The sequence below is a fragment of the Vanellus vanellus genome, assembly GCF_965231255.1.
Source record: "Vanellus vanellus genome assembly, chromosome: 2".
Classification (NCBI taxonomy): domain Eukaryota; kingdom Metazoa; phylum Chordata; class Aves; order Charadriiformes; family Charadriidae; genus Vanellus; species Vanellus vanellus.
The window spans coordinates 64,362,859-64,386,640 of NC_138906.1; positions in this window are offsets into that span (position 1 = coordinate 64,362,859).

Consider the following 23,782-nt stretch of genomic DNA (forward strand, 5'->3'; position numbering starts at 1 on the left):
GGTTACAAGAAGGGAGAAGATTACATGGTGCCTTAGGAATTTGCCTACCGGATGGCGTATCTGCTCCTGCCACTGCATCTGTATATGACACTGACCAAGTCACTTAAAGCGGGTTTTTCACTGGTGGATGCTAAATGCAAATCTGTCACTTCCAGTGCTCCCGCCTCAGCACCCAGAGGCTCCTGACCCTGCTGCTGCTTTTTCCAGGTGGGACACTGGGTAAGCAGTGCTGCAAGAGGGGGTCTTCACCAGCAGGCCAGAGCTCCCTGCTCGGTTTCCCTATGTTTTTTCCTGAAAGTAAATAAGCGAGACTAAAGTGCCAAGCAGATCGATTATGAGCTTGTGTTCAGATAAGTATGACACGTGTGACAAGTGTTCGTGGGCAGAAACCTGCAATAAACCTTGGGAGGGAAGGAGGTGGGGAGAAAGGTGGTGTGGAGCTTGCTGCAGCGTTTCCTTCTATGGTTTGGCTGAAAAACCAATCACATGGATCGGCCCTTCGAGTGACCTGCTGAGCTGATAGAAAACAGGACAAGCCATCTCAAGGTGACCCTGGAGACTGGGAGGAAGATGAGTGGTACATAAGCAACACAAAAATCTGTGAAATCAAACCATTAAAAAAGCATCTCTGAGCTGGTCATCTTCTCTCACCTCCTTTCTACTATGAGGAAAGGCAAGGCAAGAGGAAGGGGAAGGAGGGAAAGAGCCCCGAATATTTTCTTTTATTCCACAGAAGCTCAGATGCTGAATTTGTTACAAATTTTATGATGTGCAAAAAGGAGCTCCTAAAGTTTTTGGACTGTTTCTCCCCTCTCTCTCCAGTTCCCGCTCCTATTATATTGAAACCCATTAAGAGTGCGGTGATGAGTGGCCGGACACTTGGAGAACGAGCAGCAAAGGCGGTAACACTGCCTTCTCTCAGCAGCATGCGGGCGAACGACAAAATAGTGTCCTTATCGCCTCCCCTGGCGCAGCAATCTGAGCGCCGCCGAGAGCAGAGCAACCTGCTGGGCTGAGAGCAAATGAGGAGCAGCAGCAGCGCGGCGTTTTCCTGAGGCCACGGTTTGAGATGGACTTGCTGCAGCCGCAACAGAGGCTGCAACAGCCATGACAAACGTGACCCGCTCCATTATTGAGTTGTGCAGTGCTGTTTTGCTTTTGCGTTTAATATTGGTAATTATGCAATTTCTAGACAACTTCCCTGTCATAACCAGGGCAGCAATGCTGACAAAACAGGCTTTAAATAAGCACTTGTCAAAGTAACAGCTATTTTTGTTTGCCCTATTTAGCGCTGTGTTTAAGGTCTACAATGGAAATCTCAGACAATTTTAAATACACGCTGCAGTTACTTTATCACTGCATCACAATATTCAAAATCCCCGAAGCTTGGAAAAGAAAAGTGGTTTAGTACAACCTTTTTAGTGGTTCCTGCCTGCACATAAAGGTCATAGCTTTTGCAAGACCTGCTTGAGAGCCAGGAAGCGCAGACACACTTAGGGTTCACAAGCCCTGCTTCAGGCTGTAAGGACTGTTGGGCAGCCAAGATTCAATATCCTGCTTTTTCCCATCTCTGAGACCTCCGGAGGGTTCTCCAGGAGAAAAGAAAGAACAAAAACACCAATGCAAGACTTAGCAGTCCTGCTGTTCCTCAGGTAAGAACCAAACAGAAATCAATCTCGAAGCCTCTTTGTTCCTAATTAAGAAAAGACAAGGAATCCTTTTCCCCTTCCTTCATAAGCCCTGTCCGAGGCGATAGTCTCCAGGCTCCTCAGCCACTGGGCTGCCTCGTGTCCCCGATGCGGGGAGCAACTTCAGCACATGGCAAGAGGTTTCTTACCCAAGGTGCTATGAAGGGGCAACGGCAAGGCCTCGCCTGGCCATGCGGCAAAGTAGGGGTGTGCACAACCCGAAATACGTGGAGGCTCACTCCTCGGGTAGGGAAACGGAGGCTAGACGGCCAGCGACATGAGTGTCACAGTCACTGCGGAGTGCTTCCTTTAGGAAATAAAACCACCAGCCAAGCACAAAAGGATTGCTGAGTTGCACGTGGGAGCAATTGCATACTGGTTTATTTAGGCTATTCTTTTTTTTTTTTTTTTTTCCTCCGTCTCCAGACTATGGACTTCCCAGCCTGTCTATTCCCGGGAGGTTTGTGATGTGTTTCCAGAGAGTTTCGAAGCTCTGCTAGGACAGTACCTTCACACAGTTACCTTAAAAAAGCTCTGGGGAGGAGGAAAAGTGTTCTGGAGGATCCTTGCTACCTTTATGCAGAGGACAACAGGAGTAACAGCATTTGGGGGTCCTGTGTTTTGAGCAACACCCTTGCCTTCCCCTCCTTCTCATGTCTACCAGCGGATGCCAGAGAGACGGCCAAAGCAAACATAACACATGGGAAATGGTCTGTAAATCCAAAACAAAAGAGTTTTTCTTTTATCAGCTGTTTCCTGTTGTCAAAGAATAAATTATTGCTTTAACTGTGGTGGTTTTTTTAGTGCAGCCTGCATAGAAACATGGTATGTTATTTAACTTTTTGAGCAGAATTGAATTTTATTACATGTATAAAAATAATCCTGGTATTAAAATAATATCATCTATGTCCATTTGTCCCCATTGTATTCCCTCTCTTCTCTGGTGCGTGGGATAAAAAAAAAAAAAGATAAGTCAGTGCCTTAGCAGGTTGGGCACAAAATGCTTTATTGTAATTTAATGGCACCTGCCTTATTCCACCGAGCCCCTTGTGCTCCGCTGCTGGAGAGGATGGTGCGGATGCAGGGTGACCCAGCATTCCTGGAAATCCCCGGCTGCTTTCCTGCGGTTCTCTATCTCCTGACTCCTAAATGAGCTCCTGCAGCACCGGTCACCCACCGCTCCAGAGGGTGAGCTAAGAAGCTGAAAATAGCCTCTTTTCTGATAATACAGGGCTCCGCTTATAAAGGCGACATTCTGGCATCCCAGATAAGGTGTACACAGCCTCCTCTGGTTACGTTCTCAGCCTCCCGAGCCTTTCTCTGCCGGGCGGAAAGGCTCATGCAGCGCTTTTCCTTATATGCGGGTGCTGCTGAAAACGCCTTTCCAGGAGATGCGGGCAGTGGGATGGGATAGATGGGTCTGATGGAATCATGGTCATCAGGACGAGGTCTGTGAAGTGGGGTGGCTTGGCTTTGCTCAGCACTGACAGGCGTGACCAGGGCTATGTTATGGAGCACTCCAGAGCTACAAGGGGTGAGCACCCCCCTGGTGAAGACGCTTCCAAGCTGTGGCCCAGGACCTGCTGTGGGTACAGGGCAGTGGGAAGAACCTTCTGCTGCCCCACCTGCAGGTGCGGGTTTTATAGCATTTGGCTGGGAAAGGGGATGTGAGCTGTGATGAAAGCAAAGAGTGCCCCAAAAGTGTGGGAACCACAGGTTTAGTGGGCTGAAATCCCTGGCCTAGGGAGACAGACGTGATCGCTGAGACGTGATAATCACGCTGTCTGACAAGCATCAAGCTGTATTCAGCTTGGCTGAATTGCTGGCTGCAGATACATGATGAGCAGGTCCTGTCTTTTGGAGCACTCGCAGGGGTGTATTTTTCAGGCAGAGCACCACGCTCCTCTTTGGCACCTAAATTTGTATTTATATGAGACTCTGATACTTGTGCACAGGTACCTCATCTAACATCACCGGCTGGGCAGGAGCACTTCTCCAAGTCCTGGCTGGCTCATGTCTGAGTGAGAAGTCTAGAGCCCAATTATGTGAGCATATAATAAGTATATTCCAGAGCAGGGAAAACAGTGGGCAACCAGGGGTAGACAATGCCTTCCTTCTGTATCCAGGTCAGTCCTGCACCCTGGGATGAGGTACTCTGCCTCCAGAAATGCTGCTAATTAGGAAATACTTGAGAAAGTGGAATTTCCTGCTACTCTGGCAGCTCCTCCTCTTGCTACGAGAGCCTCTGTGCTTCGCTTGGCGTGCTGAAAGAGGACAGTAGCCCAGCCTGTCCCCTCCGTTGTACCTTCATGGGGGGAAAATCCTGGAAGATGAGCTGTAATGCTCTATGGGAAAACCCATATGCTGCAGTCGTGTGAAACACATCTCACCTGAGCTGATTCAGCGCTCATCTCTTTCAGGCCACAAACTGCCATGGCATCATCACACAAAGTGCTGCAGAATATTCTGGGCAAGATGAAGGTGTTTTAATGTATGCTGACGCTTGGTTTTTAGCTGAGGGATTTAGCATATGTTTGCATACATGATGTTAAATTCTCCTGTAAATAAGGCATAGATATGAGCTGATAACCACGTTCTAGAATAAAATATGACTAGAAACACTGGTTGCTTTAAGATTTGATAATCATGTAGCCTAGCAAGTGTGAATTAGGACATAGTCAACCCGTCTAAAGTATTATCAGCAGACAAATCTTGACCAGACCCTTACTTTTGGAGTATTTACAAGGTAGAAAGCTGTTTATGTGGAGCAACATATGAAAACAACGCACCCAAGTCTGATTCTTTAGGATGTGTTATCCCCTGATTTCCATCAGAATAGCCCAAGAAAACCCAGGGTTAGCAGCAAGCTTGTCTGAAATACAGCTGTCCCATTTTTACTCAGAAGTATGTTATTGGAGGTCTCACTTCTTAGAGGCGAAGAGCTTACCACACAGCTGAATGGTCTGCCAGGACTCCCACTAGCTGTTTGAGATGCTTCCCTACCTCAAGTGGTGGCCCATCCAAGGGTTTTTGTTTGAAATTGCAGCAAGGGTGGATTTCTCAATCCCACCGAAAGCTGCACTCGAGGTGAAAGGGTCTGTTTAATGCTGCTTTGCTGGTCACTGGGCCGCTGATGTTCACAGTGCGGTCACCATTTCCTGAGGGCCAGGGCAGGCACTTAGCAGGGTGATGGGCACCAACGCTGTATTTATGGGGGTTGGAATAATGATGTGTGTCGCTCCGGTGTCATTAGATAAGCAGGTCTAGTGACATTAAGGAGCATTTTCCTTCTGAGTTTGTTCCGCGTGTTTTTGGCTGAGAAAGGCTCCTATTTCTGCTTGTATCAACCCATGAGCACCAATAGGAGATAAGCTCTGTTGGGTCTGGGCCTGCATTTGTATCTTGGATATTTTTGCTTTTGCTTTTCATTGATTTTCATGTCTTTCCCCTGGGATATCTTTGGAAATGGGATCTTCTCAAATCCTGTGTATGCTGTGCTCGGGAGGGAAGGGTTTTACAGATTCTGCCTCCAGTGGGGGCAGGTGGGGAAGGACTCGGCAGTTCCCCTCTACCTCCTTTCTGTGGTGTTGATCTGACCAGAAAAAGGAATGGGAGTCCCCGTGTCCTCAGGCAAATCACCATGGGTTGTTTTTTTGACCAAAAGGTGAGTCTGCTGATTCCTGTTGTTCACATGGGCCCCACTGGCCTGCAAGTTTGTAAGCCCAGTGCTTCTCGCAATAGATGCAGCCAGACGTATATGCAGGGAAGCTCTTCATAAGTACTGTGCATCAATGGTGGCCAAGAAGAAGAGGTGTTTTTACTAGATCAACTAAAGAAGTAAAGTTTTTCTCTTCCCTAACTCAGCTATGATGCTTTTTTAATTCTCCTGCCTGTGCCTGAAATCCCCATGTCTTATCACAAGTGAAAAGGGAGCCCCTGTAAAACATTTATAAACTCTGTAAATGTTATCTTAAGCGTTTTTTCCAGGAGACGTGTCATCGAATGCGTGGACCTGTATAAAACCTTTGAGGAAGCAGAAGGCTGAAGGTGGAACTGAGTCTTAACTTCAGATATTAGACGCTTATTGATCATATTTATCACTTCACAGCACAGAGAGGAAATGCTAAGTAAATATTCTTATTTTTTAATAAGGGAATGTCTAGACTCCATTCTTTGTAGTCCTGAATCTAATAATATAACATCAGCTGCTTGTTCTTGGCAGTTAAGTCCTCCCCTGAAACAACATATTTATAGCTCTGCAACCTCTTAAAAAACAGTGGGCCAAACAAGTTATTGAATCAGCCTGAGTGCTGTGGTTTTAACCAGGGATCCGTTCAGTTAAATGAGAATGCACCAGGATTTGTGGTTCCCCCAAGGAGCAAGACGCCAGGGAAATGATCTGCCCAGGACTGCGCAGACTGGGAGGGAGAGCTCAGGAGACTTGCGAAAATGGAAAACAAGAGCTAGAATCTCTCTCCTTCCCTCTTGAGCCACGTTTTCATTTCAAAGGCGGTACTATCCTTTCTCAACTGGGTGTTTAGAGTCTGGTTTGAAACAATTATGATCACTCACATGAAGAACTTTATTTTGCCTTTAAGACTGTGTAGCAATAGCGATTGAGAATTCATGTCTCCCAGGCATGGGGTAAAGGAGCGCAAATAAAACATCTCACCACTGCTGTTCAAAGATGTGGCCTTTTATTTATTTTCACAAGGGTAGGGTATCACGTTATTTTTTAGAGTGTCTTCGTCTTGTTAGACTACTGCGTGCAAAATTCAGAAGGGCTTTTGTTGAAGGGCTAGGATCAGCCCTAACACTGCAGTGAACTGGTGGATCAGCTGCCACAAAATACTTCTACTTAGCCCAAGTCTATGTGCTATTGGCAGCACATAAAGGATTAGTCTCTAGACCCCACTCTGAGCAAGGTCAGCCTGACAAACAAACAGATTCTCCTTGTGTGTTAAATACTAATTAAAAAAAAAAAAAGGAAATAAATATTTCAGCCCATCTCAGGTATAATATGCAAAAATGTATATACTAGGCAAAACCCTGAGGTCTCAATCCCTGAGCTGTAGTGAAGAGCTAATTGAGAAGCCTTGCAAGCTTGTCCATATTTTCTTCCTGCCAGGCTGGCCGTGTGCTGCACGTGGTACAAGGCAGGGCAACCCGAGGGCTTGGTCCGAAGAGCTGATGTTACCTGTTACCGTGGTGTGCAGCCTGGTGGATCCCATCTCTGCAGCGCAGTTGTGCTGCTCACCCACTACCCCCAGCACTGTGCACCAGCACAGGGAAAGGGCAGACCCATGGCTCTGCTCTTTGCCCCCTCTCCCCACCCACACCCCGATGCTCCTGGAAACATTTTCCTCAGCAGCTCTCCCTCCCTCCTGGGCTGTGACAGCCGGGAGGAAGCAAGGCAGGGACTGTGGCTCTCTCCCAGAAAATGTCTTCCTTAGGTTTCCTTCCCTTCTGCAGGTGGGATCCTTTCAGCCTAATCCATCTCTGAAAAATGTGGCTGTAGAAACCAGAGAAGAAAAAAAAATAAGATGATCTGCTAGCTTTTGGGCCAAAAATAGGTATTTGGTAAAAGCTCCCCAATTTCCTCCAAGGGGCAAATAAATGCTCCGCTGACAAGCCTTCTCTTTCCCTCCGCTGTATTTACTGGCCAGCCAAAATTTCACAGCTATTAAACACGGGCACTTATGAAAAGGAAAGGTCAGCTCACCTAGTGCTTTCTACAAGCCATCTTGATGTCTTGATGACAACAGAAGAGGATGCTGGTAGATGGAAGCTTCTTTCAGCATGGAGAAGATAGGACTGGAGGGGTGAGGCCTTTTCTTTTCAGTGATCGGTGATTTTTGCCAGAGGATGTATTGGTTGCCTCTCAGTCCCATGTTGTGGTTTTTTATTTTTAGTCTGGATGTTGTCTATTGGCAATCACGATTGCAGTCTCTCGGAGTGCTGCTTCGGGTGACGTTCGTCTGGAGAATGTTGAAACACAGGGGAAATAATTATAAGCAGCAGCTGCAAGACATTTTTCACCCCAAAGGACATAGAAAAAAGCCAGCACAACTTTGAACCATGAGGGTTCAGCTGAGGATAGGAGCCAACCCCTTCATCAAGCTAGCTCAAATCCCACAAGCAGACAATGCTGTGCAGTGTTGACGTTTCTGAGTAAATACAGTTAGTCTTGATCTGCTACCTCAACGGTGGATACGGATGGGCATCAACTCCCGGCTCCTGACAACGGGCTGGGTGTGCCTCCCCTGCCAAACGGCCCTCTGCAGCTGGAGCAGCACCATGGCCTCCCAAAGCCATGGTAGCTCTCCTGGTCTCCTAGCCTGGACCAAGCACAGGTGGGAGCTGCTACAGCCTCCCAAGGAACAGGAGTAGTGAAGCTGCAGATTTGCCTGAAATCTTCTCTACTCTGTTTCCATCCATGTGGGCGTTGATGGCAGGGAAGAGAGATGGCTTGAGCTACTCGGGACCCTTCTTGCATCAGGAGTGTTCCTTCCTTGCAAACTGGATGTTATTCCTCTGCTGCTGCAGTCACAGATAGCCCACTGCGATTCAAAACCAGCAGGGCAAGCTCCATGCTGGTACTGAGAGGAGCCACCCAAATATCCACTTAAACCAGGTTTTGAACTTCACACTGGAGAATTTAGGTTGGGAAGGACCTTCTCGTCCAGTTCCCCACTCAAAGCAGGGCCAACTTCAAGGTGAGAGCAGGTCTGAATGGTCCGTGTTGGGACACAAGGGCTGCTGCATGCCTGTCTGCAAGCCATGAGGGGTCAAGAGCTGCCTGGCCCACCTCTGCCACAGGCAGGCCGCTGAATGACAGAAATAGGATGTGTTCAGATTCACCCTTGAAAAATACTTGTTAATTTGGATACCACAGAGAATAGAAAAAGACTTTGCCGGGGCCTTTCCTGACTCTTGCATTATCATATGTTCCTCTTTGCCTGGCTACCGTCCAAATCATACCCACCAAAGCTTTGCTGTTGCTACTCAGATTAAAGCTGAATAATGAAGGACCAAGCTACCTGATCGACCCACCATGTGTCCCTGCTCTGCTGGGACTCTGAAGAGTCTGGCGGAGCCAGATCCAGGGCCACATGCTCAGGAGGAGGAATCTTGATGGGACCTGAGATGGCTGCAGCCCTCTCAGCGTACTTAGGGGTTTACAAGTCAAGTCAGTGTTAAAAGACGCATGTAGCTTAAAGGCTTTTTTTTGTTTCAGTTTAAGGCTGTGTATAGCTACCTAGTTAGTCAGCTATCCGTCCAGCCATCCTAGGCTGTTATTTTTCACAAAGACCCAGACATAGGTATTTATACACATACATACATATGTATGTCAGCATTTTTTCTAACCTAATATTTATAGAACGTAAGACACCTCCCAAAGCTAAATCTGACATAATAAACCATCCATACATTCAGAAACATTCATGGTACATATTAGAATATGCATAAAGGCTTTTGCTATTTCTGCTGTGGAAAGCAAAGTTCAGGCCACATTAGTCTGATTGCACTATTTTGCACTCACCCGTGGGTGTTCGTGCTGCGCACACTTTGCTCTGAACCACTGTAGGATTCTTTCCCACTTGTTGCTGTCAACTGCAGGAGAACTTGGAGTGCTGGGGTGAATGGGGGGAATTGCAGACGAAGGCACTGAAGCTTTACCGGCACTCAGGCAATTTCGTCTCTGTCTCCCCTAAAGCAATCAGGTCCCAGCTTGAGCTAAAGTATAGCCATGCAAGCAAGCACAGGTTCAAAGTGCAAATAAATACGTGCTTGAGGGCTCCCTGTGGGGATGGAAGGTGAGCAAAAACAAAGGTAGAGACATGGTAAACATACCCAGCCTGTCTGGAAGGAAGAACAGGTTTGCATAGAATGGGGAGCTGGGAGAACGTATCACCATTCTGCTCTCTGAACTCTGGCAAGTCATCTGAGTTTCCATCCTTCTTACAGACAAAAAGCATATATCTAATTGAGATGGAAGGCAGGCTTATATAATTAATATTAGTTACGTATTTTGACTTAGACATAGCCTAATTCACTCATCTCTGAGGCTTTCACCGAGGTGCAGGAGGAAGATTGTGTTCATGTCAGTGAACGGGAAACTACACTCTCACATCAAATCTAGATTCTTCCTCTGAATCTTACGTGTTGTCTGTATGAGTATACACACACGCACACACTCTCTCTCATGCATATATATCTGGTCTCCTAACAGCAGGCACATGGCATCAAAAGGACAGTGAACAAACTGGGAAGGGGAATGCTGTTGCTGTGGGTAAACTAAGGCTTCTGTGGGGTGAAGATGGATATTTTCAGTTTTCCCAGATGTAGGTCCCTTCAAAAAAGCACACGAGTATTCATTTGAGATGAACAAGTTTTTCTATGGAGACAGATGGATCTTGTTATACTCTCCTTTTCAAATGGAGGCTCCAGCGTGAGGACATTTTGGGACCCAAAAAAGAGAAAGAGAGAGTTCCTGATCAGACCAGCAAGGACTCCCTGTTGCATTCAAGTGTTGGCTGTGAAAAGCAAAGTGAGTTAAGTTTTGCTTTGCTTGACTGAGCTTTACCGTACCAGTTATTGTTTTGAAAAGTGAAGAGATCCCTACTGCATCTCCTGGGAAAGTGAGAAGCAGCTTGCTTTGGAAGAGACTGCTATTATAGCGAACTTCTCAGCTTAGCTCTCTATTTTTGGCTTTATGTATTCATGTCTGCTTGAATTTCCCCTGCAATAACAGCTTTGTGATTAAATGACTAGAATAAATGGTTTCGGAACGTCTGGGGATGGGCAGAAATGTAATTATTCATTTATCGATAGATAGTGAGGTAGGTATTGATTTATATAGGATATTAAATGCTCTGGAGCGTGGGAATGAAATATTAGTATTTTAAAAGAGGAAATATTGCCACCTTGTTTTCTACTTTTAAGCACCTGTGGGGAGAATACGACTTTGCTAATGTCAGACCATTTGAATGCTTTCAATTATTTAGGGATCTTCAGTATAGGATGATGCGAGTGTAAAAGCTTGCCTATGATAAGTCAAAGTTGTTAAAAACCCCTGTATGTTATTCCTTCTGATCCTTTATTGTTAGTTACCTATGGTACTTGCCTAAAGGAAATACAGCCAAGCAGAGAGTTCAATTAAGAAATCTATCTATCTGTCTACTTACCTATATATCTGTTTGTCTCTCTCTCTCCTCCTCTGTGCACGATATTACAATTGCTAGACATTACATTTTTATAATCTTTATTTCAAGCTAGGCTCTCATAAGCATGCTATTGCAGGTGAAATATGTCATTATCCCTGTTGCAGTAGAGCGCTAGCTTTATAAAGGGAAGGACGAGAAAATTCAGTTAATACGTGAGTGAGTTCCTGCGGAGCAGAAGCAATGAAGCCCAGGGAGGGACTCATCCGTGCGGGTTTCTGATGCCTAATAACAGCCGAGCTCCTGTAGTCAGTCCTTCAGCAGAGAAGCGAAGAGGGTCTCTCTTCTCTACTTAGTTCTTTATTTTCACAAAACCCGTAGGGATGAGATATTTCTGAAACTTCACCCCTCTGTCAATGTGCCTGAAAACAAAAGGCTTCAAGAGTTACCAGGGGAGACTAACGGACGGGCGCTCAGGCAGCCTGCGTGAGCCTAATTTGTGTAGGAAAGCGGCCTAAAAATGAATCAATAATCCTTGAACCATGTGTGCAAGAGCAACGGTAGAGAGACAGTCCTCCTCCCTAGAGAAGGAGGAGGATAAGGAGGAGGAGGAGGGCTGCCATGGCCTGCGCTTACCCTATCCCATCCCCCAAACATGCCAGCACTCTTCCTGGTGTGTAGGCACATGGCCTATGGTTCACCATAGAGCTTGCTTTGTTGGCAACCTTTTGCAATGTTTTATCTTTTTTGTTGCTGCAAAACAAAATGCTTCTCATACTTGTGTCCTCTGGTGATGGGTATGTTTCAAATACATTGCTGGCGCGTTCAGAGATGTAACGGGAGACGTTTCTATCCACATGGCATATTAGCGTTGACAGATAAGGGCCTTAACTGCCTACCAATATGAGTGTGCCAGAGCTTTCCTCCTGGACAGCATTAATGTTCAGTAAGGCCTCTTTTCACCCTTTTTAGCTTTCTCTTCAAGCCTTCAATTAGGGTTGCTCAAAACGTTTTTTTGGGGGGGGGGGGCAAAAAGTGGGCTATCAAATACACGCAGGTCTCAAAACCCAAAATGTTTGCTTTCTACAGACAAAATTCACTATTTCTCAAGGGGGAAGAAAACATAGGGCTCGGAGCTAAGATGAAATGAGTGCCTCCCAGTTTGAAATATCTGCACAGCTTAACTGTTTTAAGGCCCAATCTGTGCTTCTATTCCCACCAGTTTTGTCCAATCAGTGCTAACGTATCTGAAGACAAACACTGCTGCTCAGGTTGAAGACCGGTGTATTTTCATTTAGTGAAAGGTACTGCCCAACCCGCCCAACCATCAGACTCGCAGCCCAAGTTACCCTGTGCCATCCCTGTTGTGGTAACCAATTTGGACCATCGTAAATGTCAGGCAAAGAACATCTGCTTAAATATCTTCTGTTAACTTGCTTTGCTTTGAGAGCAGCAGCCATGCCTCTGTGCCCTTGAGGAACTGAAGTACGAGAATCCTAACCATAAGTCGAGTTCCAACAATGCTAAGTTAACCAGCGTAAGCTAAATATGAAACATACAGCCCTTCGCACCGTTTTAAATAAATCTGCTTAAAACCACACCCTTGGAGACTATCTACATGAGAAATCTACTTCACAGCCCATGTGTGAAACGATGGGGTAGTTTTGGCTGAGCTAAACAGGGTCCAGCTGCAGTGGGCAAGAGGAGCAAAGCCCTGCAGCACTTTAGGCCACCTCCCATGGTTAGGTGGTTTAGGGTGGGACAAAGTGGCTGCTGGAGGTCTCTCCCCCTGTTGAAGGAGCTTAGGTGATTTCTTGAAGTCTCTATTTCTTTGTCTAAAGATTGCATCTCACAGCCAGGGAGCCATACCCAGTGCTGCATGGGAATACAGGCACTAAATATTGGATGATCGAATAGTCAAGATAACATGACTGTGAGCAACCTATGAAGAAAACATGAACTCACGGATGTTCATGAAAACTGTGAAGCTGGCAATTATATGCCACGAAATTCAAGGCACTCATGTGTCGATCGTAGATCAGTTGTAACCAAATTATGGGGCTATAATGAGTCAGACTCCGAAGTACAACGTTAATGTTGGGGTTTCACCCCTGATTCAGAAACAGCAATAAACACCATCAATTTTTCTAATGTGTTAGCATACCTTAGGATGTATTGGCCTAGATGACTCCTGGAAATTTTCAGAACAAGATTTGTCTCCATTTTATCTCAAGATCTAACGCATACACACTGAAAATTTCGGCAAAAAAGTGAAAAGAAATTGCAGTGAAATACTTTCTCTAGGAATAAAGAGCAAAAGAATTTTGGAATTCTGTTCAAAATACTCTTGGTGATGCGCATCACCCTTCCAGAAGTAACATTCCATAAACATTTCCATGGAAGTTCATTTATTTCAAAACTCCTAGTAATATGTAATTCTCCTTCCAATGTAATGTAGGTGAATATAAAACTATTCTGAGTCACTGTGTAATATTTGATATATAATCTCTCTATCTACCTAGTAAGCATGTTCTCTGGAAACGTGAATAACTTCTGTATCTACACTGCACACTATATCTCTGTATATGTCTTGATTCAAATGTTTCCATCGTACCCTTCCTTTTTGACTGCAAGTCAGTGATATTGATGTTTTCCATTTTCTCTTTTCCCTTTTTTTTAAAGATATGTCAACAGAAAAAAAATAGTCAGCTCCCTTAATGTATAGTGCAGCTCCATCTCTGATCCAAGTTCATTAATAAAAAATAAAGATTTGTGATTATCTCAGATGAGTGCCTAACAATACCTTGTGTGTGCTACTTTTGCGCATAATTAAGAATGCATTTCTCACATCTTGTTTCTTACAGATGCAAATAAAGTTCAGTTCCTCCCCTCCTCAAAATGTTTTAGAATATACTTTCTTTACGCGGGCTTTCACATTTTTTCCCAATATCTTACCATGAGAGACTTCAAGAAATCACCATGACCTAAATAGTCTCCAGAAAGGCACTATGTCTAAGGTGAACGAAACAGGAAACCGAAACCCTGAGAACAGCCACAGAAACTGCCTTTACGCTCACCACTTCTTCCAGCAGCAATGGTTAAGTTTAGCAGCAATCTATTATTAAACAGACCAGGACTCTTCAGTCTAGAGAGAGATGACTGGGGCCAAGGTGGACTACAGCAGTGTGCTATAAAACCACAAAAGGCCGGAGAAGGTAAAAACGGAAGGATTATTTACTATTCTTGACAGTGAAAATGGGATACCCACTGAATTAATCAAGGAGTCGATTTAAAACAAATCGAAAGAAGTCACCAGCACAGTCTTACCCCGGGGAAGTCATTGCCACAGGATATTTAGATGGCTGAAGTATAAACAAGTTCAAAAGTTTATCGCATAAATTCAGGGGGAAGATTGAATAAACATGATAAACATGAACACAACCATGAATGTAATAAAAAAGATGAATAAAGAATGGATATTTTCTATTTATCACTGTTTTACTTGGTGTCTAGTAGCTTGTTTTTTGGTTTTTGGGTTGTTTTGTTTTGTTTTGTTTTTTTCTTTCGGTTGACCAGGCAGTAAATTTCTAACACACACATGTAATTAAGTGGTGGAGCTGATTGCTAGAGGACACCAGGAAGGCCAAAAGTGACACGCGATCAAAAAGTGATCGGACAGATTGAGATCAGAAAAGACTCTTGAGGGATGTTAAATACAACAATATGAAGACATCCTTCAGCCCGGCTTGTCAGAAGCTGGAAGCCTACGCCAGAGGAAGGATGAGTTTGAATTTGCCCTTTTCCTGCACATTTCCTGAAGCATCTGCTCTCGCCGGCTGCCAGAGCCAGCTTTCTGGGCGATTTGGTCTGACCCCGCTGGATGTTTTGTAGGTTTGTATCCAAATGATCAGTAGTAAAGTGGCATTTGGAGCATCCTCAAAACAGAAGTGCTGCTGAAAGGCAGGGAGACAACAGAGGTGGTTTACAATCCTCCTGCAGCCACAGCTTGTTTGCAGGCTTGGAGGTATGACAGCACATCTCTCTGTGCATGTTATAAGCCTGATGGATCTCGGTTACTGAACTCCACAAAAATCTCAATCTACCTGTTTTGGAGTTTTTTTAACTGAAAGTTTTAGCTGCAAAAAATTATACAAAGGTGGCAAGTGTTGCTACAGCTGGGTTAAAACTTTGTGAAAAAGACAGTTAGTTTAGAGGCATCTTTCATTTAAAATGTTTGTAAGAGGCATTAAGCATGTGCGATCTCCCCCCCTCCCCCCTCCCCGCCAAAGGCAGACTGGGTATTTTTTAGGGATTCAGCTGCTCTGCACGGAACCGTCTGGGCTGAATGTTGTTTCAGGGGTGTGGTGAGCCTGTTTGTTGCTGTAGGGGGAAAAAAAAAAAGCAAAGATGTACAGGGAATAACAGAGCTCACAGAAGCAGAAGAAAGTTTGAACAGAGTCTGACGATGATGTGGTTTTGGCAGAATACTGGAGTCAGTTTTGGGTCGGGGTGTTGACCAAAGGAGGTTTGGAGTGAAGGGTAGGGAAATGACCCTCCTTTTTTTTTTTTTTTTTTTTTGGTTCCTCCTGTGCTTAAAGAAGCAAGGTTTTGTACAGCCTTCCAAATAAACAGAATGGCAGCAGAGATACCTGATTGCATCACCCATTTCTCCTCCTAACTGGAACAAGCTAGAAGAGTTTGAATTTTCATTAACCACTCAGCCTAGAGGGATAATAAGGCTTTTTACAGAAACCAGAGAGACGGGCAGGATGTCCCAATTCTGTTTGCAGTGTGATGCGTGGCGTTTCCACTGATTGCGAGGAGATTTGACTTCTTTTTTTTTTGGTGCCTGAGTTTCCAGCGGTGAAAGGGAGACATTCGGGGTGGCACCAGGCTGCTCCGAGAAATACTCCCGGGTTTGCAAGCGAGCTCTGTGAAACGGCGTCCATGCATTTTTCAAGAGGACCCTCACAACCGCAAATCAGCCTCGAGTGGATTTTAAAGTGTGGCAGGCAAAGTCTTGATTCGTATTATTTTAGGTAGTGTTCTGTCCCTGGATCACCCAAATTCTGTGCTCTTGAGTCTGTTTGCAGAAGAGCCACGCCAGGCTCAGGCTGGGGATGGGGTGGGGGTGGTGGTTGAGGAGAGGGGTGATGAGGGTGGTTACCCGGTGACAGCAAAGCAACTCTCCGTACATCCAAGGGCACCCCACAGAAGTTAGAGAGGGAGCGCTTCAAAAAGGCAACCCCTGAGAAGCAAAGTTTAGGAGTTCTGCCATATAAGTAATTTTATTTCTGCAAACAGAAAAGGGAAGAAAGCCCTGCCTAGCTTTGTAACCCAGACAGAGTCTCCGTCTCTCCCTGTTTCTGGGCTTTTCTATTTTTTGCTGCCAGTATATAATGGGAAAGCATGTTAGGCCCAGAGCTCAGACGTGGGAGTCTGCGAGAGAACGGCAGCTCCAAGACAGTAAGTGGAGGTGACAAGTTCCCAGCAATATTAAACATTAACACTGAATATTTTGTTGGTATTTAACTCCGGGACGTTTCATGTTGCAGAAACACAACGTCCCCCCTCACCCCCACTATTTTGTTCTTTACTCCTCTGCTCTGTACATTCAGAAGGCAGGGATGCGAGATGCCAGCTCCTTCAGGGTTGATGTGGCTTTATATAAACTAACAGAGAGGGCGAGCTTATGAAGTGGAGACAGGATCTAATTCTGTACTCTGCTGAGACTGTGACTTGAAGATGGGGAATACTTTGTGTACAAGGTGGGCGTGCTTATGTGTATGTGTATATATATATGTATGAAGGCTGAACACAAGAGAAATCACGCTCATTTAGAAATCGGACGGTGGCAAGCAGCTGAGGGGGAGAGGTGGAATTTTAAAGTGATCTTTTAAAATGTTTATGTATATTTTGTTGCTGCTGGAAATGTCTGTTTGCACCTCGGGGAGGTTCCTGAACTTCCCACGTCGGGGAGCAGCTGGCCCAGAAGGTAAAATTCATTTCTGCTTCAAGACAGGAAGAGTTTTATCAGGGAAGCAGCTGCCCCGAAGCACCCGCTGCTCTCCGTCTCTGCAAACAGAGTGAAAGCAAGGTCTAAATTCACTCCCTGGGTCCGCCTGGGTACTCCTCACGTTCGCCAGCCTACAGCTGCAGTCCTGGCACAGAGCAATCATCAAACCTGCCACGGCTTTCGGCACCTGCTTAACATGCGATTCCGATTGACCGATACGTTTTGGGAGCGCCCATTACAGCGGTGTAATTGCCGCTCTGACTGGGAGCCAGGATAGACCACAGAGAGAAGTGGTTTCCGTCAGCAGCCCCAGCGCAGGGCGAGGGTGTGGTGGGAGCGCTGGGAGCACCCTACGGGAGCACATCCTGCTTCCTCTCCCGCTGCGAGCATCCCATGCTCCACAGGGCGATGAGGAGCCAGGGGGGAAAACATTCCCCTCATGTAACAGGAAATGTAAATAAGGGTATATTTACCAACAGCACTGTCGCCAAACACCCAGGCTGTACTGTTCCTCTGAGAAAGACATCCTGGAGGACCAGCTCTGCTGCTGGTGGGAGCTGCCGTGCTTCTGCTGAGCTCAGTTGCTGTCGCCTGATAGCATCTGAGGAGCTGGTTCTCACATGTCGAAAGAGAGAGATGAATGCAAATGCACACACCCCTGCAGATCTCCATCGACAAACTCCCAAACTGCAGGTGGGAAATCAGGATGGCCTGTGGAGACTGGCACTGCTTACTCATCAAAATGCCCCTGAGGACCCCTCTGTTGTCCACTCCCCAGTCACGCACGAAGCTACTCTCTCTCCTGTCCGCTAATATTTTTCTTCCAGGACCTGACATGCACTGGTCCCAAGCCCTTTGTAGGACATGTACTTCTGCCTTACCAACAACATTTGCAAGGTGCCCAGGCTGGTGGCCTGTGCTCAGCTTTTGGGGGTAGGAACACGAGAGTCAGGAAGCAGAACAAGCTCCAGTTTGGCGGGTAAGGCTAATTTCTGTTTGACTTTGCACGACAGATACACCGGAGTTTGCACCAACCTTTAAGTCAACTGGTTTCTGAATGCCCACCTCAAAAGTCATCAGCTCATTTCTGTCTCACGGGCTTCAGTGCATGCAATACACCTGGTCCCCTAGGACTTGAAGCGCACTGCCTTGAGGTAAAAGGGCAGAGCACAATATCTCCAGTGAGCACATCATGAAGACCCCCACGGGTTCAGGGCTATGCAAGAGAAATGCTTCTTATGCCTCTGAGACACACAGAGAGAGGGTGGGGTGAGGGAAAGGGAAGGGAACCTACTGGCACGTTGTGCTCTGCAAGATGTGCACATTCCCTGGAAACAAAGCACAGCGGACCCTGAACTGCCATTTCCTCTGCCCTGGGAACTGTGAAGCTCTTTTAGCTTTGTGGAGCTAGTCCCCATCTAGGGGTATGTTACTGCAATCAGGATCCAGCCCGCTGCCCATCACATCCTCTCCAACTTGACTTCTGTGGTCTTTAATTCACCTTTCCATCTACACTGTTGTAAATCAAGATTAACCCCATTAAGTCAATGGGCACATACTGGCATAAAAGCAGTGTAAGTGGGAGGCGAATCAGATCCAGTCTCTTTATGGAGATGTTATCTGATTATTTACTATGCTGTTAAGTAATAAGTGCTATCCATAGCAAACTTAATAGAGAACAGTAATGTGGTGCTGGTGAGACACACAGCAATTTACTGTTATTATTTGTACATTTTACAACATTTTAGGAGAACAATTTGTGTTTTTAAAGTAAGATGTTTGTGCTCTCTCCTGAATACAAAAGATCATTGTTACCCTGTTTTGTTTCTCACAGATTTTGTTTGTCTTCTGGTTCCTTTCGGGGGAAAGGGAGAGCTCTGTTCTGAGAGTGAGGGAGCTTTTTGAGAAGGAGCACGAAAACACTTAGGCCTTGAGGGATTGCTAAGGAGTGGTGATGCCAGGTGATGCCTGTGGCACACTGGGGACAGCAGATACCTTTCCTGGGACATTTTTGTTGCGGAGCGTGAGTCTGATTCTGTGGTGGCCACAGCCTGAATAAAAAGGGATGGCTTTTGGGATACTTGGCAAAGATGTCAGGACACAGTAAATGGGGACATACAGCTCAGGCTTCCTCCTTCCTCACACTTACCACGGCCTGTAGCTCTGGGCCTTGCTGTGCTTGTGGCAGCATGGCTTGGGTCACTGATGGGCAAGGGGACAAGAGGCCCCAGTCTATGGAAAGCAACAACCAGTGCATTCCCAAAGTGTTCATGGGGGTGACCCCATGGTGGGGGTCCCTGAATGGGAGTGGCAGTGAGGGCAGCCCCCATCCTCATTACCTGCAGGGTAAAAGCATGGGCAGGGATGGAGGCCCCGGCCCTGGGGATGGGCCCGGAGCCTGGCAGAGATGAGACTCAGGTCATGTCCACACAGGACGCAGCTATAAACAAGCAGTGGTGGTTAACCCAGCAGTGGTTAGCATGTCCATTAGCGCACGCTATAAGTGCACAGAGTCACCAGCAAAGGGTTGAATCACTCAAATGCTTTTAAAATTAAATGCTTTCTAAAAATGTATCCTTTCTTTCCTTTTAACCTAACAGGTTAGAGGGCAGCCTCTGAAACATCAGCACTGGCCCCCCCTGAGACCGTAACCGCAGAGCCACAGGGCATTCCCCTCCCCTGCTGCTGCCCAGCTACATGCTAAGCTGGATGGAGGAACTGGTTTTGGTTAAAAATTAATCCAGATAACCTCAATGATTAGTTTCCAGCTGCATCAGTCCCCTGCGTGGAAGAACTGACGCTGGTTTCCTCAGAGCCTGAAGCAGAGCTGTGCTGCTCCTCACCCCTCTCGCTGCTCCCTTAGGTGTCTGCATCTTTGCAAGTGCAATGTCATCTTCTGGATGCGGTGGACGCTTGCAGCTCCCTGAGAGTGACTCGCATAGAAAGCATGAGGTCAAATTCATGCAATTTTCCTGTTTCTTCATTGCCTTCCTGCATGTTTGTCTATAGAGGGGGTCGTTTGCCAGATCGGCAGTCCGGCGTTTGCCCTCTGAAAACAAGAAGGAAGAAACGATGGCACAGGCCATCGTGTTGCCACTCGTGCTCTGCCTCCTCAGACTCATTGCACGAAGCTAACTGGGTCATTTGCTTTCGGTAGCAAGGTTGTTTTTCTTCCCCCTCAAGTAAAACTGGCTTTTATGTAAATAATTTTTGGACCAGCTGCACTGAACTAATTATCTGGGTCATTCAAATTTCTGCTTCTGGAAGTAATTATGGCCTTTGGGAGTATACTGTATAATACCGATTTATGATTGGAGACTGAGAGTCTTCCTTATCTGCATGAATAGTATAAAGCAAAGTTAGCAAATCTTCCTTACATCCTCAGGGCCACAGAGTGCTCCTCTCCTGCACGCAGAACTCCCATTCGGTCTAATAAGCATCTCCCTTCTCCCCTTCCTCTATATGCACATACTGAGGACTCTCATTCTGGATATACCATCAGCAGGCTCTGCCCTGCCGCTTGGGACAGTGCTCCGGCATCCTTATTGACTTTTTTTTTGCCTGAAGCTTTATACCCCATTAGTTCTTAAATGGGGCATCGGTGAAAAACAAGGAGGAAACTTTGTAGAGAGGGGCAAGCATATGCGAGGCGGTGTGCAATTGGGAAGACTGGGCCCACTGACGTCCGTTGAGGAAGGAATGAGTTTACACAGCGACACAGGCGTCCTAGATTTTGTTGGCAAGAGGCTCCAAGAGTGCAAGTTTGTAAGCTGCCCTACCTGTGTTCAAGGGGGCTGTCCTGCGCTGCTGGCAGAAAGGGAACTTTGGCAGGAAGAGGAGGGTGAGGGGTGGTAGCGGTTTCATGCCACGTCTCATCTTGGAGGTCGCTCGGGACCATTATATGTCTCAAAGTGGGCAGAGCAGCCTTGGGGCTGCTCTCAGCTTGGCAGTGGTGCATGACAAGGAGCACAGAGCTGGTGTACAGCCACCGCTGATTTCTTGTTCCCATGGCCAGCTTTCGTGCTGATGAAAGCTCCTCTAGGTCTGAGCGTTAAGCTTTCACTAAGAACAAGGACCAGAAGCTCGGAGCTGAGACAAAGCTCTGTAACACCAGGGCAGGAAAGGACACTAGCCTAGAGACACAGCCAAAATCAGTTCACAGAATGGGCAAAAGGTGAATAAATGTTAACTATATCTGCCTTATTTTTAAAAAAATTGAAATTATACAATGCATATAAAATATAAAATCAGTAATAATATAGAATATTTGTATATCACTAAACATAAAGACAAAAATGAACACAGACTCAAGCTTCTTGAGCTCATCTTCAAATCATACCTGCACCTCTCATCAACCTTTCCTTTGACTCCTTTTTCCCCAACTAGTTTATCCCTTTCTAACTAAACTCAATACCAGTAAACGATAAGACAGTAAAATGGAGGAGGGCACCAAACATGAGATCTGCTCCTATCCCAGTGCTCCACTTCTTGTGCATTGCAGCCTCCTATAGTCAGTGTCCAGCTTCACTCTTTCAGCAGAAGGATCTGCCCACTCTTCTGTGCTCCTTCTGAGCCCAGAGCCACAGGGTCCTGGCCGCAGTTAAGCACTCTTAGGCATTGCTGCAGTAAATATCAGTTAGAGCAGCAAGCAATAATATCTCCTGAGTCAGAAAAATCACTGTAATTAGCTGTCCCATTTACATGTCACAAATATTAAAAATGAAATTAAATGAAAGAGAAATTAAAATCTGCTGTAAGATGTTCAGAAATGAATAACATCTTTCAACTAAAGTGTTCTTATTCTGGTGGGCCATGTTTAAAGGAGGGGGTGAAAAATGTACATTTGCCAGTTACAAAGTTACACTTCTCACTTACTGATTGAGAGTTTTCCTAAATTGTTTGGTCTTGAAAACCACCCTAAAAAAAAATCCAATATCCCACTGGATCATTTGGGAAGCAGCATTTGCATTTTCTGATTAAAAACTATTTTTCATTTAGAAATTTTCCTTTAATATGCAGCTAAGCAAGTTTTAAAACACTTGACGGTGTTTTAAACAAAACTGAAACTACCATGTCAAGTAAGGAAAAACTCCATCTGATCCAAACTGAATATATGTGATTTCATGATTCACCAGAAAGTATTGATTTTTTTTCTTTTTTAGTATGATTGAAACCAACTCCTCTCTTGCTTTCTTCTGGTTTTGGGGACTGGCAGTACGCCAAAACCTCATTTGCCCAGCTGTAGAAAGAATCATTAGTCATCAACATCGTTAGATGGGGAATAGCTGGAAAGTTAGGTGCTCCAGAGATCAATATTAGACCTGATCTTATTTAACATTCTCACTAATGATCTGAGAGCGTATGTGTACTCTATATTAATTGTATTCATTGATGCCACTCAGATTCAGAGGGGTTGTGAACCCCAGTGGGGAGAATGGGAGATTGAATAAATGGACGGAAAATTAATATCCTTTAAAATTGATCCAATTAAGGATGTTCGTTTCAAAAAATGATAGTTAATAGAGCTGGGGAAAATAGCCCAAAATGCAGATGTTAGCTAAAGAGAAATACTCAGCAACGGTGTTCAGAAAAATACTGGATACTGGGTGGCCGCAAACTGGAAAGGAGCCTGGAGCGCAATGTAAAGGCAAAATGCATCTCACCTGTTTGGGCTGAACAGTTACTACAAATGACTTCAAAAAGAAGTAAGACAAACTCCTGGGAAAAAGGTCCATCAAAGGCTTTCACACTCAAAGCTTCTGACATGAGTGCCAGCTCAGGAGCTGTCTACAGACTGCCAGATGCCACCAGGGAAGGCTTTTTCTTTACTTACTTTTTATGTGCTTCCTCCGTTCATCTGCTTCTGGCCGTCATTAGGGACACCATCATAACAACCCTTTTGGTTTAGTCCAATATGTCTGTTTGTATTTCCATGTGGATATCCCCCTTGCCTGCAAGCCGAAGGTCCCTCCTCAATAGGGGATCAGTAAAATGATGCTTAACTGGGCAGCCCAACACAACAGAGGAGCAGCACTGGAGATGAGTGGAAGCACATGGATGAAGTAACCTGTAGCCAACAGCAGGCCAAATTACAGAAGAAAATTCCTGACCCTGGGAGCTGCCAGGGCTGTGGGAAGAAACCCTGTCCCTACATGTCCAGACCATTTCTGGAATCACGTAAAAGTGGAAGTGGTATTTTGTTGGGTGTTGTACGGGAAAAGCATCTTCTACTATAGCAGGTAACTGGCAAATGGGTCTAGCAGGTCTTCTCCATGCTTAACCTCTCCACCAGTTGTCTTCTACCTTTGATCTTGCTAGAAATCAATGAGCTCACCTAATCAATGAAGAACAGTGCATATAGATTGAAAGCAGCTGTATGTGAGTCTTTGAAGCTCCCAAATGTCAACTAAAACATCGTAAAAACTTTTCCAAGAGTATTTATTGGCTCATCTTTTATAACGAGACTAGTACAGAGAGTCAAAGACACAGACCATAATGTCTGCAAACAGATGTGTCTGGAGCACTTATGTAAGTCCTGCGGTAGAGCAGGAGTCAATATTTATTATGGATACATAAATGATAGCTGAGAACAAGGATCAATTTTCCAGTGAGCATGGGAGGAGTGCTTGCTCAACTTTTCTTAGTTTTCATGCCTCCAGGACTGCTTGAGCAGCTTTAAACAGTCATCAGACGAGGGTTCTTGCCTCACTTTTCATTGTTTGTTTCTTAGTTACTTCAAAATATCCTCGTCTTCCCTTCTCTAGCATTTAAACCAAAGCGAAACCTCTCCGTCTCAGGTGAGTTGCTCTGATTTTTCCCCTGAGCTCTGACTCGCTGAATAACTTTGTGTGCCTCTGATGGTTGCCCCTTCATCTCCTTCCCAGGAGCTGACCGCAATGCCACCGTTAGCACTG